Below are 13,160 nucleotides of genomic sequence, written 5' to 3'. Positions count from 1 at the left end.
TCTTTCTTTCTTTCTTTCTTTCTTTCTTTCTTCTTTCTTTCTTCTTTCTTTCTTTCTTTCTCTTTCTTTCTTTCTTCCTTCCTTCCTTTCTTTCTTTCTTTCTTTCTTTCTTTCTTTCTTTCTTCTTTCTTTCTTCTTTCTTCTTTCTTTCTTTCTTTCTTCCTTCCTTCCTTTCTTTCTTCTTTCTTTCTTTCCTTTCTTTCTTCTTTCTTTCTTTCTTTTTCTCGCCTGAATCAACCCCAAAGGGGTATCTCTGAGCTGTGGACAGGCAATTGGGACTGGATCAGGATTAGAGGCAGAAAAGGAGGGTCTTAAGGTGTTTCTTGAACTGGAGGTGGTCAGGGCGTTGCCTCATGTGCAAGGAGAGCTGGTTCTGGTAAAGGGGATCAAGGTGGGGGATGCTTTTCCACCTAGTCTTGCCTTCCTCACTCGAGGGACCACGAATAGTGACTTAGTTCCAGAGTTCCACATGTGCTCCCTGAAATAGGTCTGTCGTTGGACCTATCTGTCTCTACATGTGTCTTTAATGTTCTTTGTGTTGCTTTGCTTGTAGCCTTGTTGTTTGCGTTTTATTGCATGTTTCTCTACCTGCGTATATAAGTTGTCTTTGTGTGCAGGTCTATTTCCCGGAGTCTTTGCTTGGTTGCACAGTCGTCCATCATGCATACTTCCGTCCTTGTGTGTTAACACGTTTATATATAATAATATTCCTTTGTTTTTTGGTCGTTGTCAGACCATGTCTGTATCCATTTGCTCATGACTTGCTGCATGTATCCATATTTGAGTGTATCATAAATATTTGCATATATATATATATATGTCAATAGGAAAGTACATGCCCCCAACTTTAACCTGTGCGTTGTATTTAGCGTGAGAAAGCTTGCATTGAACTGTCGGTTGTGTAGGTGACCGTGGGCATTGTACATCACAAAGCCCATGGAAAATTTCATTGGACCCAACTCTGCCCTCCCGCGACAGACTGCGATGACCTCCAGGCTGGGATAGGTGCCCGCTGGATGGTGCCAACAACATCGATTTTTAAAGGGATTGGGCAAAACTGGAGGACGGTGACAGCAAACAGGAGCCGCAGAGCTTATTTAAAAAGCGAGTTTCTAAGCTACTTCTCAGAAGCAAATAGGTGCAGCAAAGAATACTGAAGAGAGGCGTTCCTTCCTCCCAGCAGGTCAGTGCAGGACTGTTGTGGCCATTTTTGTTTGTAAATATGTAGTTCCTTCTCAATACAGAAAACGAAAAAAGAAAATTGGAAAAAACGAATAAGAGAAGTTGTATGCTGGGTAAATTGTGATCTGTGAAACTCAGATACTTGAATTAGACTTATAACTTCCAATGATGAGCAGCTTTACCATCCTGTGGGATTTTGTTTCACTCCCTGTGCTCTGCATGCACACAACCACAAACAAAACAGAACTCACAGTAAAAGCAAAGGTTATGTGCTGAACGAATTCTGCAGTTCGACAGTCTGCAGGGGGCAGTGGGTTTAAAAAGGATCTGGACAGAGTACATTGTTATTCGGAGATGTATAACCTACAGTGTCTTTCCACTTGCTGTTTTTGACAAGCTTATGTATATGTGAAGTTTATAGGCTGCTGCACAAGAGGAAATGAAGGGGTTCAAGGCTTTTCTGAATGGGGTGGGTGGTAGACAGGGTGATCTTGAGTGCCTGTCTGGGTAAACAGCTGCATCTTTTGTCGACCTTGGTCAGGTTCAATGGAACCAAGAATACAACTGTGTATCGTAGACTCTCAGATTTACTGCAAGACAACACTCTCATGTTTTGGACTTTGAATATGTTAGGCCAGTCAGTCTTGGGATTGTCTTCTCCCACACCTTTTGCCTTAGTCCTCCATTTTGCTGATCTCGCGTTTGGTTTTGTTGACCTTAGGATTCTCTACACTTTACCCCTGGTTGCCAGTATAATGTGTGTGTGCTCTTTCCATTAAACATGGTGGAATTGGCTTACACCCAGTTGGAGCATTTAATTTACTTAAAAGTCCCTAGAGGTAAGGTACTACATGTTCCTAGGCCTATATCACAAATGCCACTAGTGGGCCTGCAGCACCTATTGTACCACCCTCCTAACTAGCCTTTAAGCATGTCCAAGGCCTGCCATTTCCGTTTGCATGTGCACTTTTTAAATTAAGATTCAATGAGAGCAGAGAAGTACAGTGATGTTGTTCAGTGAAGGAGGTGTGTGAGTTACCCTGGCTGGTGGTATAAGACGGGTGGAGAATGTGCTAGGTGTATATTTTTTTTGAGGTTTGGATTCAGCCTGAGTGCAAGAACTATTGCGTACATTTCGCAATCAAAATTTATAACGGAGATGGAGCGGTAGTTTTAGGGATTGGATGGGTCTTTCTCTTTTTTAGGTATAACTATTATATTTGCCTCAGCGGTGGTTCCCATGATAACACGTGTAGAGGAGAAATAGGAAAATACATTTTCCAGGGGGTGAATAGTGACACTACCTAGGTTTGATTGAAGGAGGCTGGGAAGCCGTCCAGGCCCGGTGCCTTCCCAGTTTTGAGTTTTTTTTTATTGCATTTGTAACTTCAATGAAAGAGATCGGATTTTCAAATGAAAGTTTAGTTGCTTCATCTATCCTTGTGATGTTAATTTTGTGGAGGTATTCTCGACCGGTTTAATATGTAGTATTGTTGCTTTTTGAATAAAGGGTGCGATTGAAATTTTCAAAGGTGAAAAGAATTTCTTTCGAATTTGTGGAGGGAACGCCATGTTTATTAAAGATGGAGGTTATCCTGGTGTTCTGGTAATTCTGTTTTACATACGGAGGTAAAATTCTTTAGGGTTTGCTGTGTCCGCAAAAGTTGATGCCTTTATATATTTAGACTAGTAGGTGGGCTTGGTTACATAATATCTTATTGTATTTGTGTATTTATATTTTAACTTGGTTAAGTGGGTTAGCTATCTTATCCCTGAATTGCTTGAGGTCTGTGATGTTCCAGTTGTTCAGGACTTGTTGGATTTGAAGGGGCATGTAGAGCTTCTGTCTAGGGTGACATCCCACAGGAGGGTAACATCGCCACCTACGATGATTCTGAAGTGAAGGGGTAAAAATGACAGTTTTCTGTTGAGGTGCAGCAAGAAAGATGAATTGTAGTTATTAAGGTTGTAAATGTTCACCACTATAATTTCGGTAATATCTTTCTGTAGTTCAGTGAAGGGTCACCTGCCTTCAGGATCTGCTTCTGAGGAGGTAATAGTGAGACCAGAGGAATTGGAGATAAGGGTAATGCTTCATAATAGAAGTTTGCCAACAGGTGCTAGATAGATGATTGGGAATGAGGGGGAGAAGAGGGAAAGTGATGGAAGAGGGGATGAGAGGTGGACGAGGACGGGGGTGGTGGGTAGGAAGATGATAGAAGATAGGATAGGATATGGAAGAAGATAGAGGTAGGGGGAGAAAGTGCATGCATGCAAGGGGAAAAATAAGTAGCATACAATTAGCTTAGGGAGTAAGGAAATGTGTCTGTGTAGCAGGAGGAGGTACATCGGAAAGGTTATCTGAGGGTGGACGGGGACGCAATGAGAGGTCAAGACTAGGACTGAGGGGCTAGGAGGGCACATCCTTAGAGTAGTTTTGAAGATAGAGTATACAACTGTATTCAAGTGCGGTGTGTTTGTGATAGGGTATTGTACTATCCATTGAGCTCCTTTATAGGATAAAGCAGGCCATGTGTACTAGTGTAATGAGAGAGGTGGTTTGCGCGTCAAGTAAGCAACATTGGATGGACTGGGGTGTAAACAAGGTTACAAAGCGGGTTAACTAAGAGATGTCCAAAAATATTGTGTCAGATAACGTTTAAGCCTGGAGCATACACTTATTAGGACCATAAAAAACAACTTGAATGAGATCTAGGGCTTGGAATTATTAGTAGTTAGTAGGCTGGTGGTTAGTAATCGGTGCAAGCCATAAACTGTATTTTAGAGTATCATGCAGCTTTGGAGGTGTACACCCAATCTGGGAGTTTGGAGTGACAGTTAAACTGGAATACACAAGTGTTACTAGCAAACAGCAAACTTGTGTGACCAAGACAATTACTTTGAAGCAGAAGAAGTGACAGTCTGTAGCTTAAACAGACTTTCAAGGAGCTCTACTAGGTAGAAGGTGTTGAGGAGATTAGAGAGATCCATTTGAAGAATCGCTGGTTAGTGTTAATTAGTTGTTATAAGCGGGGAAGCTTGGTTACAGAACAGTCCAGCAGGTCATTATGAACTCATTTTCAGGTCTTTAATGTACTCAATGTAGGAGCGCAAGTCTTTGGGATCCTCAAAGATGGAGACATTTCTGTTGAGGGTTGTCTTCAGTCGTGCAGGACCAATGAAAGAAAAGTGTATTGATTAGTCCTTAAGAGACTGACGCTGGGCTAAGGAGGCTCTTCCTATTTTGACAGTGTCTTTAGAATATTCTTGGGAAATACCAATGGCTGAACCTTGCCATTTGATCCTTTGTAACTTCTGGATCTATGTGAGGATAGCCTCGGTGTATGAGTAACAGAGGGGTCCCAAGATAAGAGCTCTTAGAGCATCACTGTTTTTGGGGATGTATGTGGGCACTTTGTGAGCATATTTTATTTCAAAGTCTTTGGTGATGTTCAATCCTAGCACTTGAGGAATTTATTTTTCTATGAATGTAGCACATAAAGGAGCCTGACTTTCCATTACCTCTGGGAGCCCAAAATGTGGAGACTGCTCCTTCTAGTCCTGTCTTTCAACTCAGTGATGTTCCTCTCCAACACGGTCAATCTCGCAGTGGTAGTTGATATAGTCTTTGTAGAGTTATGCTTATGGTCTATACACAATTCCACTTCAGTGACTCTGCCACGTAGCAAGAGCATTTCTTGTTTTAAGGATGTCAGATTGCCCTGCATGGATTCTGTGGTGGTCTTTGTAGATTGTTTGAGTACGTGCAGCATGTCCAGCTTCTGCATGCTTAAGTCTAGTGTTACAGAATTGTTGGCTTTAGACTTGATAGTGGAGTCTGGAATGAGGGATCTTGTTTGAAGCTCTTTTGTGCAGGTTTTGGATCGTTCTGGCTCCCCACTTGCTTCTCTAGAATTATGTGTTCTGGGATCAGCCATTTTGAAGGTGGTATGATGACCTCTTAGGAAGACCTTTAAGAAAAGTCCCTGCAAGATTCTCCTTGTGTGATGCCACTTAAGTTGTCCTTTACGTTTACAGTTCGGATTCAAGGCAGATAAGAGAGGGCAGCTAATCTTCTGGACCCCACGTATTTACTTAGACACTTCGGTAGTTTGCCACTTAGGGCCTGATTGCAGGTTTTGTGGTGTAGCACCGGGTCTGCCCCGTCGCCATACTGCCACCCACCAGGTTAAGTGTTTCTCGTGTCTGGTGGGCTTTTTTGCTGTTCTGACTGAGGTTCTGCAAATGGAACACCAAAAACTGTTCCTGCAGGGAATGAACTGTAAAGTCTATGCCGTGCAAGAACTGGGGTGCATGCACACAGGGGGGCACATGTTGAGCCCCCCTGCATGCACCCCATTGAAACTGTTGTGGAGAGGAAGTAAGTAATATGCCCAGTGGGACCACAATGGTCCGCCAAGCATATTGTGGCCTCATGACCTTCGCACCACTACAAGGGAAATGAGGTTGCCCGGCTGCCTCAGCAGTGCAATGGCGGTCTGACCACCCTAATTATAATAGAATGGACAGCAGACCCCCTCTGCTGTGCCCCCGGGAGTCTGGTGGTCAGTGGACCGCCAGACTCATAAACGAGCACTAAGTCCCTTAACAATAACTCTTAGATTTGGAGACCCAAATGGGCGCTGCACTTGCCTAAAGCTGAAAGATATTCCATTATGAAGCCTGCAGTGCAGTTGACAACAGGGAAATGCTGTACCTGCAAAGGTTCTGGAAGATGCATGGGGATGCAGCAGCTGCTATCTTGGAGTCAGGCAAAGGCTGAGGGTTCGCTGTAAGCTTTAGCATAGGACGAGCATATTTGCATGGAAAAAAGAAACCCCTACCATGCAGCTGATGTCACTCAGGGGTAAAATAGACAGTTCTTGTCTCATTGAGCCACAGTTGGCAGCTCAGTGCAGTCAGATGAGTGATGTTCCAAAGTAGGACATTTTTAAGTCAGGCAGAGCGAGATTGTTTCAGAAGCACCCTACAGAAATAAAGGTGCTCCGTTACTTATGGCTGCATGAAAAGCGGATCGTTAGTGTCACCGCATTTTAGTTGACCCAGTATTCATCTTGGTGGGTTGAAAGAGTCACTCTGGTGGTAGGGATTGCCAATGGCATCTTCAGGCATGGCAGAACTTGTAGGCTAGGTAGCCATCTTCCTCGGGTGGTAACCACTCCCCCCCTGTATGTGCACTTTTAATACCATTTTAAAACTGGCATAACAGACTTTTCACCCAGACTAAACTGACTTGTTTTAATAAATATAAGTCACCCCTAGGGTAGGCCCAAAAGCCCATAGGACCAGGTGCAGTGTATTTAAAAAGTGGCACATGTACTTTTAACTTTTACATGCCCCGGTGTTGAAAACATCTTTCTTTCATAGGATAACAATGGGTTAACTTGTTACATTTAATAAATGAGAACTTTCGATTGGGAGTCAGTAGGAATGTCAAGTTTGATCCCTAATGAATTATACTTTAAAACCCTTGTAGGAGAGTAGGATCTGCTCTTGTGGTTACTCTCATTTTTTGCTGATGTTTCACTGTTTTTCCACTTTAGTCTGGCTGGGGCCCTGCTATCCAGGAACCCAGTCTAGCTGCTTTCTCTCTAAATTGATTCCATGTGCTATAGGTACACTCCAGTTTGGTTACTGGGGTACCCTTATGAGTCCCTAGTATATGGTACCTTAGGTACCTGGGGCATAGGTACCCCAGAGGCCTACCAGGGCCTGCATCATGCATTATGCTACCCCTCTATGCAGGCCTTCGTATTGCAAGTTCTACATTGAAGGCATCCTTGATGACGATGCAGGTTTCTGCATCGCAGCCCCACAGCTCCTTGGACCCAACCCTACATAACCCATCCTCAAGGCAGGATCTTGCAAAGCTCAGCAAACCAGTATTTAAAGTGCTTAGCAGCAGGTCTTACTTGGTCCTTGTATCCAGTCCATGCTCCATCGCAGTCAGCCTGTATTTGTATTTTTGTCCCAGTCCGACACCATGAGATAACCACTGTTGATGATTTGTGCTTCTAGGCACTATTTTTACGTAAATCTTTCAAATTGCATATCTCTTTAGCTCAATTGATTCATTTTTTTTGTTTTAGTTTCAAATATGTATTCAAATTTCACTCTATTGTTCGAAATTCATGTGTGATTTTACTTGTGTTGTATTTCCACTTTATTACTGCTTGAAGTGCTGTATAAATACTTAACATATTGCCGCTAGGTTGATCCTGACTTCTTCATGCTAAGCTACCAGAGGCTTATGCACAGGTTAATTTGGTTTTGACTTCACCCTGACAAAAATTGTGGTTACCGTTTGAGTAGGTTTTTACCTTCCTCAACCAATAAGCCAATTTCCAATAGACTGCAGGCCTTTTTTAGAGGTTGGCCGCTTGGATGCTTCTAAGGTCTCCAGCCTTTTCTGAAAAAAGAGCTACTTCTGTTCAATAAAAATCATCTCAAGCTACTAACAAATATTATCGGTGTTGTACTAGAGACCACAAAAGACAATTATATTGGTGATCACCCTCAGCAGGATTACCAGAAGTGATGACTTGGTGCTTCAGCAGTAATTATCAGTTTGGAGTACCTCAACATGGCCAACACATAACAACCATAGCTGCAATTCCTGTGCCAGCAAGGAAATACCTTAAGTAACAAATCCCCATAATGCAGCATGATTTGTCATTCAAATATCACCTTTAAATATATTTTAGAAACATCAGCTTCTAAATTCTAAAATATCTAGGAAAAGTGATTCAGAAAGCCCGGATAACGATAGGGATGCCCTCTTGGACAATACCGCGCAAATAAAAGCAGAGAATTTCCAGATCTGCATGAGAACATTCAATGTTATCTCTGATAAAGTCAGTAAACTAATCAATAAAAATTGGAAGATTTCGAACAGTGGCACCCTGACTCTAACAAAACCAGTGTTTTCACACAAAAGAGACAGAATCCTCAAAGACGCATTTGTCCACACAAGACTCGTGAAAGAGTCAATGTTGACCAGAATATTCTTGGGTACCCTCCAAAACCTAGCAGGACACTATCCATGTGAAAGATGTAACATCTGCACCCTGATAATAACCACAACAATGGTGGATGTGGGAGGTAATTTAGAGTGGGAATTGAGACAATTTACCAATTGCAATATCCGAGGGTGGTTTATATGATTACATGCCCATGTGATCTCCACGACATTGGCATGACCACACGTAAAGTGAAAAAAAGAATTGCAGAGTACCGAAGGCACTTAATATGTGGGCAGAACACAACAAAGATGTCGGCACACTTCAGTGAGAAGGGGTATGCAGTGACCGACCTCAAGTGGCTGGTCTTTGAACATGTACCAGAAACCACCAACTGTGAAGAAAGTCCTCCTCGAAAGAAAACAATGCTGGGTTTTCAAATTAAACACCCATGTAGTTGGCCTGGAAAACAATATCCCAAGGGTCAATTCACCACCTTACTTGTGCATTACCATGAGACTGAGATGATGAGCATTCTTACATCTCCTCTGATTTTCTCTTATTGTTATTTTAAGTACCATTGGTTAATTTCTGGCTTTTTTTTTCAGCACTTGGGGCCAGATGTAGGAAGTGTATTACTTTTTGGTAACGGCCAAAATCGGCTTTTGTGATAGGGGGGCAATTTACAGATTCAGTAAATACCGAATCGGTATTTACCGATTTGGTATTTACCGAATCATCATTTACCGATTCGGTATTTACCGAATCGGTAAATGACATGTAGGAAGCACTTTAAACAGTGCTTTATGAATTCGTTATTTACCACCAACTATTAGTTGGTGGTAAATAAGGAATACCTTTGAAAATGCAAATCAATGCATTTTCAACTCTGCCATGTGGCAGACATGCATGCCCTTAGGGCATGTATGTCTGCCACATGTGCACACAAGCACTAATCAGGGGTGCAACAGGGTGTCAAAGTGACCAGAATAGATAGCTCTCCTGAGGCGGAAGCCGGGAGTGGTTTCTTTTTAAGCTAAAATTTTAAAATACGTTGGAGGATTGTTTTTATTTGTATTACTTACTGCTGCTACCTTACATTACTGTTTTAAGCTAAAATCTTTAAAAAAGATTCGAGGATTGTTTCACTTGCATCGTTTTCAGCTGTTACCTGAGATCACTGTGGGGCGCGTCACAAGCTAACGCGGCGTCTCCACAGTCGGTGCATAACACGGAAGGGCTCCCACACACCACACGGGCAGCCATCTTGGGGTCACAGGGCGGTTAGCGCTCTAGTGGCAGACACAGGGGGCAGGATAAAAGAAATGATTGCATGGAAGCGCAGCAGACGTGCGCAGCGGACGCGCTGATTGCGCGCCAAAGGCGAGCCCGTCTGCGCCCGTCCGCGTCAGACCGCGTCCAGTGCCCGGGGACTATGTCACTGGTACAATGACCCCTCGAGGCTTGCAGACTCGTATTTATTCCTCTGACTCCCTGTGGGCTATACAAGCCCAGATGGGGAAGGGACGGGGAGACTGTATTTTGAAGGTACCGCCGGGGCTGGAAGGACCGGTAGGCTGTACCTCCTGCCAGTTTCAAATGAACGCATCGGTCGAGTATCCTATAAGAGGGGAAGGAACACCATACACTCACACCAGGAGAGAGAACTCACAGAGTCTCCTGTTGTGTAACGTCAGATCCCTGGTGAGACATCCATGTGAAATTTGGGATATGTTAGATGCTCATGACCCTGACCTGTGCTTTTTTACAGAGACGTGGCTAAGTCAGGCGAGTCAACCAGCCATAACTTTAGCCATATAGGAGAATTATAAGTTTATTCACCTTGACAGAGTAACAAAAACGGGAGGAGGGATCGCTATTGCGTTAAAAAACCATCTGACTGTGAACTGGATATCGACAATGAGTGATGACTGTCTAGAACTGGGAATTTTTAAAGTCACAGTGTCAGTCTCGGACGGTTGGTATGGTGCTTTAATCTACCGGCCCCCCGGACCAAAAGCCAAGTTCACTGATCGCCTGATGGAACACATTGCTCTGCATGTGTTAGCCACAAACAGATTTATCCTGTTGGGAGATTCTAACTTCCACGGGGAAAATCGATCCGATCTAGAAGTAAATAAACTTTTATCTGCATTAGATTTAATAGGACTTACGCCAAGAGGAGAAGGGGCAACACATATAGCGGGTCACCAATTGGATTTAGTATTTTCTAACATAGACCAGCTTGTGTGCAAGCCCCCAATACCCCTCCTCTGCACTGATCATTCCCTGATCGAGATCAGGGTGCAGTTTTAGAAACCACATGCAGCCAACCGACCTTAGCAGATAGGTTTCAGGCAGGGGAGGAAATGGCATAAGCTCACCGCAGAAGCCTTTGAGGAGGTCTTTCCCTCTGGATTCGCCCCCTCTGCTAGTGAGGTAGGGGCCAAATTGGAAGCCTTCAATTTGGCTTTGGAATTGGCATTGGATACTATTATTCCCATACAGAAGCAGAATACTTTAACTAGGAGGGTCTCAGCCCCCTGGTACACAAGGGAATTAAAACATGAAAGAGCTCGATGTAGAGATTTGGAAAGAAGATGGAGGGCGAACAAGTCTAATGATAACAAAACTTCATATAGACAGGCGCTGGCCAAATATCTTTTGAAAATGAAAGAGGCTAGGCGGATTTTTATAACGACCCAGATAGAGAGCGCTCCCAACACCTCCAAAGCACTGTTTGGGATAGTGAAGGATTTTGTGGCCCCTACAGTATGTAGCCAGGCCCCAGTGGAGTCACAGAAGCTCTGTGACTCCCTAGCATACCTCTTTCACAACACAATCTCTAAACTCTACAAGAATTCCCCCTCGCCTGACCCTCCCCGTGAGAGAGCGCAAAACCCGTTAGAAAGGACGGTTGAAACTGCATCTTGTTCCTTATGCAGCTTCTCACTAACTACAAACGAGGAGGTCCTGAAAGGCTTAATGACAGCCAAGTCTGGATCACCGAGTGATATCTGTCCCCCCAGGATTATGATGCTGCTGGCTACCAGCTGTGTCCAATCAATCACAGAGATTTTTAACCTGTCAATCCTCACGGGCGCGATCCCTCCAATATGGAAGGAAGCCTATGTGTGCCCGATCTTAAAAAAAATCACGGCGGATCCAACCTCCCTTGGAAACTATAGACCTATCTCCCTCCTGCCTCTTCTCAGTAAGATTCTTGAAGGGATTATTAACCGGCAGCTAAGTTCTTATCTCGAGGTAAACCAGCTTTTGGACCCTTCGCAGTCAGGTTTTAGACCTGGGTTCAGTACCGAGATGGCGACTCTAGAGGTAACAGATTCGCTAAGACTTAATGTCGATGCAGGAGGGTCAGCAATCCTAGTTCTATTGGATCTCTCCGCAGCCTTTGATACCATCTCGCACCTTAGGCTGGCGGAGAGATTCATGGAAGCGTGGGATCAACGGAATGGCACTCAAGTGGCTTAACAACTTCCTCTCAGAGAGATTGCAAACAGTGGTACTTGGTCCCTATTCATCTAAAAAAAATCACCTAAACAGAGGAGTGCCACAGGGCTCTTGTCTGAGCCCGACACTTTTTAATTTATACATGGCCCCACTGGCTAGGATTGTGGAGCAATTAGGTTTTGGTATCGTCTCCTATGCAGACGATACGCAGTTGATCTTTAATATCGGATCGAATCCCGCTCTAGATAAAACTTGTTTTGCCAAAGGAATGCTTACCATTGCGAACTGGATGACGGCAAATTATCTCCAGTTGGACCAGGATAAGACCGAATTGATGTTACTAGGCAAAGCAACAGACGTCTGGTCAGATGATTGGTGGCCACAAGAGTTAGGAAATGCACCATCACCCAAAGAGACAGTGAAAAGTCTGGGACTAAAGTTGGATCAAGCTTTAAATATGAAAGCCCAAGTCGCGGCAATCACAAGCTCATGTTATTATACCCACCAACTGGTGAGATAATACTACCTTACATTACGCTCCACCATCGGAGAACCCTAGTCCAAGCAATGGTCACCTCACGACTGGACTATGGGAATGCCCTACTTGCGGAAGTCGGGGAAACGCTTTTGGCCAAGCTACAGGTGGTGCAGAACACTGCCACCAGAATGATCCTCAATCAACCTGCGGGTTCCCCCTCAGCGCCATTGTTATGGAAACTTCATTGGCTATCAGTATAAAAAAGGTCATTCTGTGAGATCTGTTGCCTGACCTTTAAAACAGTCAATGAGACTGGCCCAATGTACCTACGGAACAAGATACGGAAATATACCCCTAGCAGGCATCTGAGATCAACAACTCAGCATTTGCTACAGTCTCCGCGTATCCGACTGGCCAGGACGGGAGGGAAAGCCTTCTCGTACCTGGCACCCAAGTACTGGAACCAACTTCCGCAGGGACTGCGCACTATGACGAGCTACAACGGTTTCAGGAAACAGTTGAAAGCTTATTTATTTTAAACTTAGAGCATTCTCGTTTCTTCATTTTTAGGGAGGTTGTTTAGTTCTGGATAGCGCTGCGATGTCCCAGGGTGAGGTGAGCTCTTTATAAACCATTAAACTAAACATTAAACTAAACACCCTGCCACTCTTGACTCTTTCCCTATTTTACCGAATCAGGATTTACCAATTCGGTAATTGACATTCATTCCTATGGGCCTCTAGGCCCATAGGAATGAATGGCAATTACCGAATCGGTAAATACCAATTAGGTAATTACCGAATCTTAACGATTCGGTAATTTTTACCAATTTTTATCTGCATAGCAATAACCGATTCGAAAATACCGAATAGGTAAAATTCTGTATTTTCGAATCGGTAAATTACAATTACCTACATCTAGCCCTAGGTATCTGTCCATCCAAATGTTTTTTCTCAACATCCATTAATTTTTAAGTATCCATAATATTTTATTATTCTGCCTGCTTGTCTACTTGTTCAACATTTATACCCTCCCTTTTTCAATATGTA

The 13,160-nt window shown here is 43.6% G+C and overlaps 1 protein-coding gene across 2 annotated transcripts in view; it reads left to right on the top strand.

The window, feature by feature from the left end:
* Nucleotides 1-13,160, top strand: part of LOC147750877 (uncharacterized) — a 118,172-nt gene that overhangs the window by 25,911 nt on the left and 79,101 nt on the right. The window contains exon 1 of one of the 2 annotated variants that reach the window (XM_086918383.1): nucleotides 1,127-1,183. The exons of the other annotated variant lie outside the window; for it this stretch is intronic. The gene's annotated coding sequence lies outside the window, so the exon portion shown is untranslated. Of the gene's footprint in view, nucleotides 1-1,126; nucleotides 1,184-13,160 lie in introns of those variants that run through there. 2 annotated transcript variants of the gene reach the window in all.

This window comes from Lissotriton vulgaris, chromosome 1_1, assembly GCF_964263255.1.
Source record: "Lissotriton vulgaris chromosome 1_1, aLisVul1.2, whole genome shotgun sequence".
NCBI classification, from domain to species: domain Eukaryota; kingdom Metazoa; phylum Chordata; class Amphibia; order Caudata; family Salamandridae; genus Lissotriton; species Lissotriton vulgaris.
The sequence above is the reverse complement of the archived record's forward strand: the minus strand, read 5'-3'. Positions and strand labels throughout refer to the sequence as shown.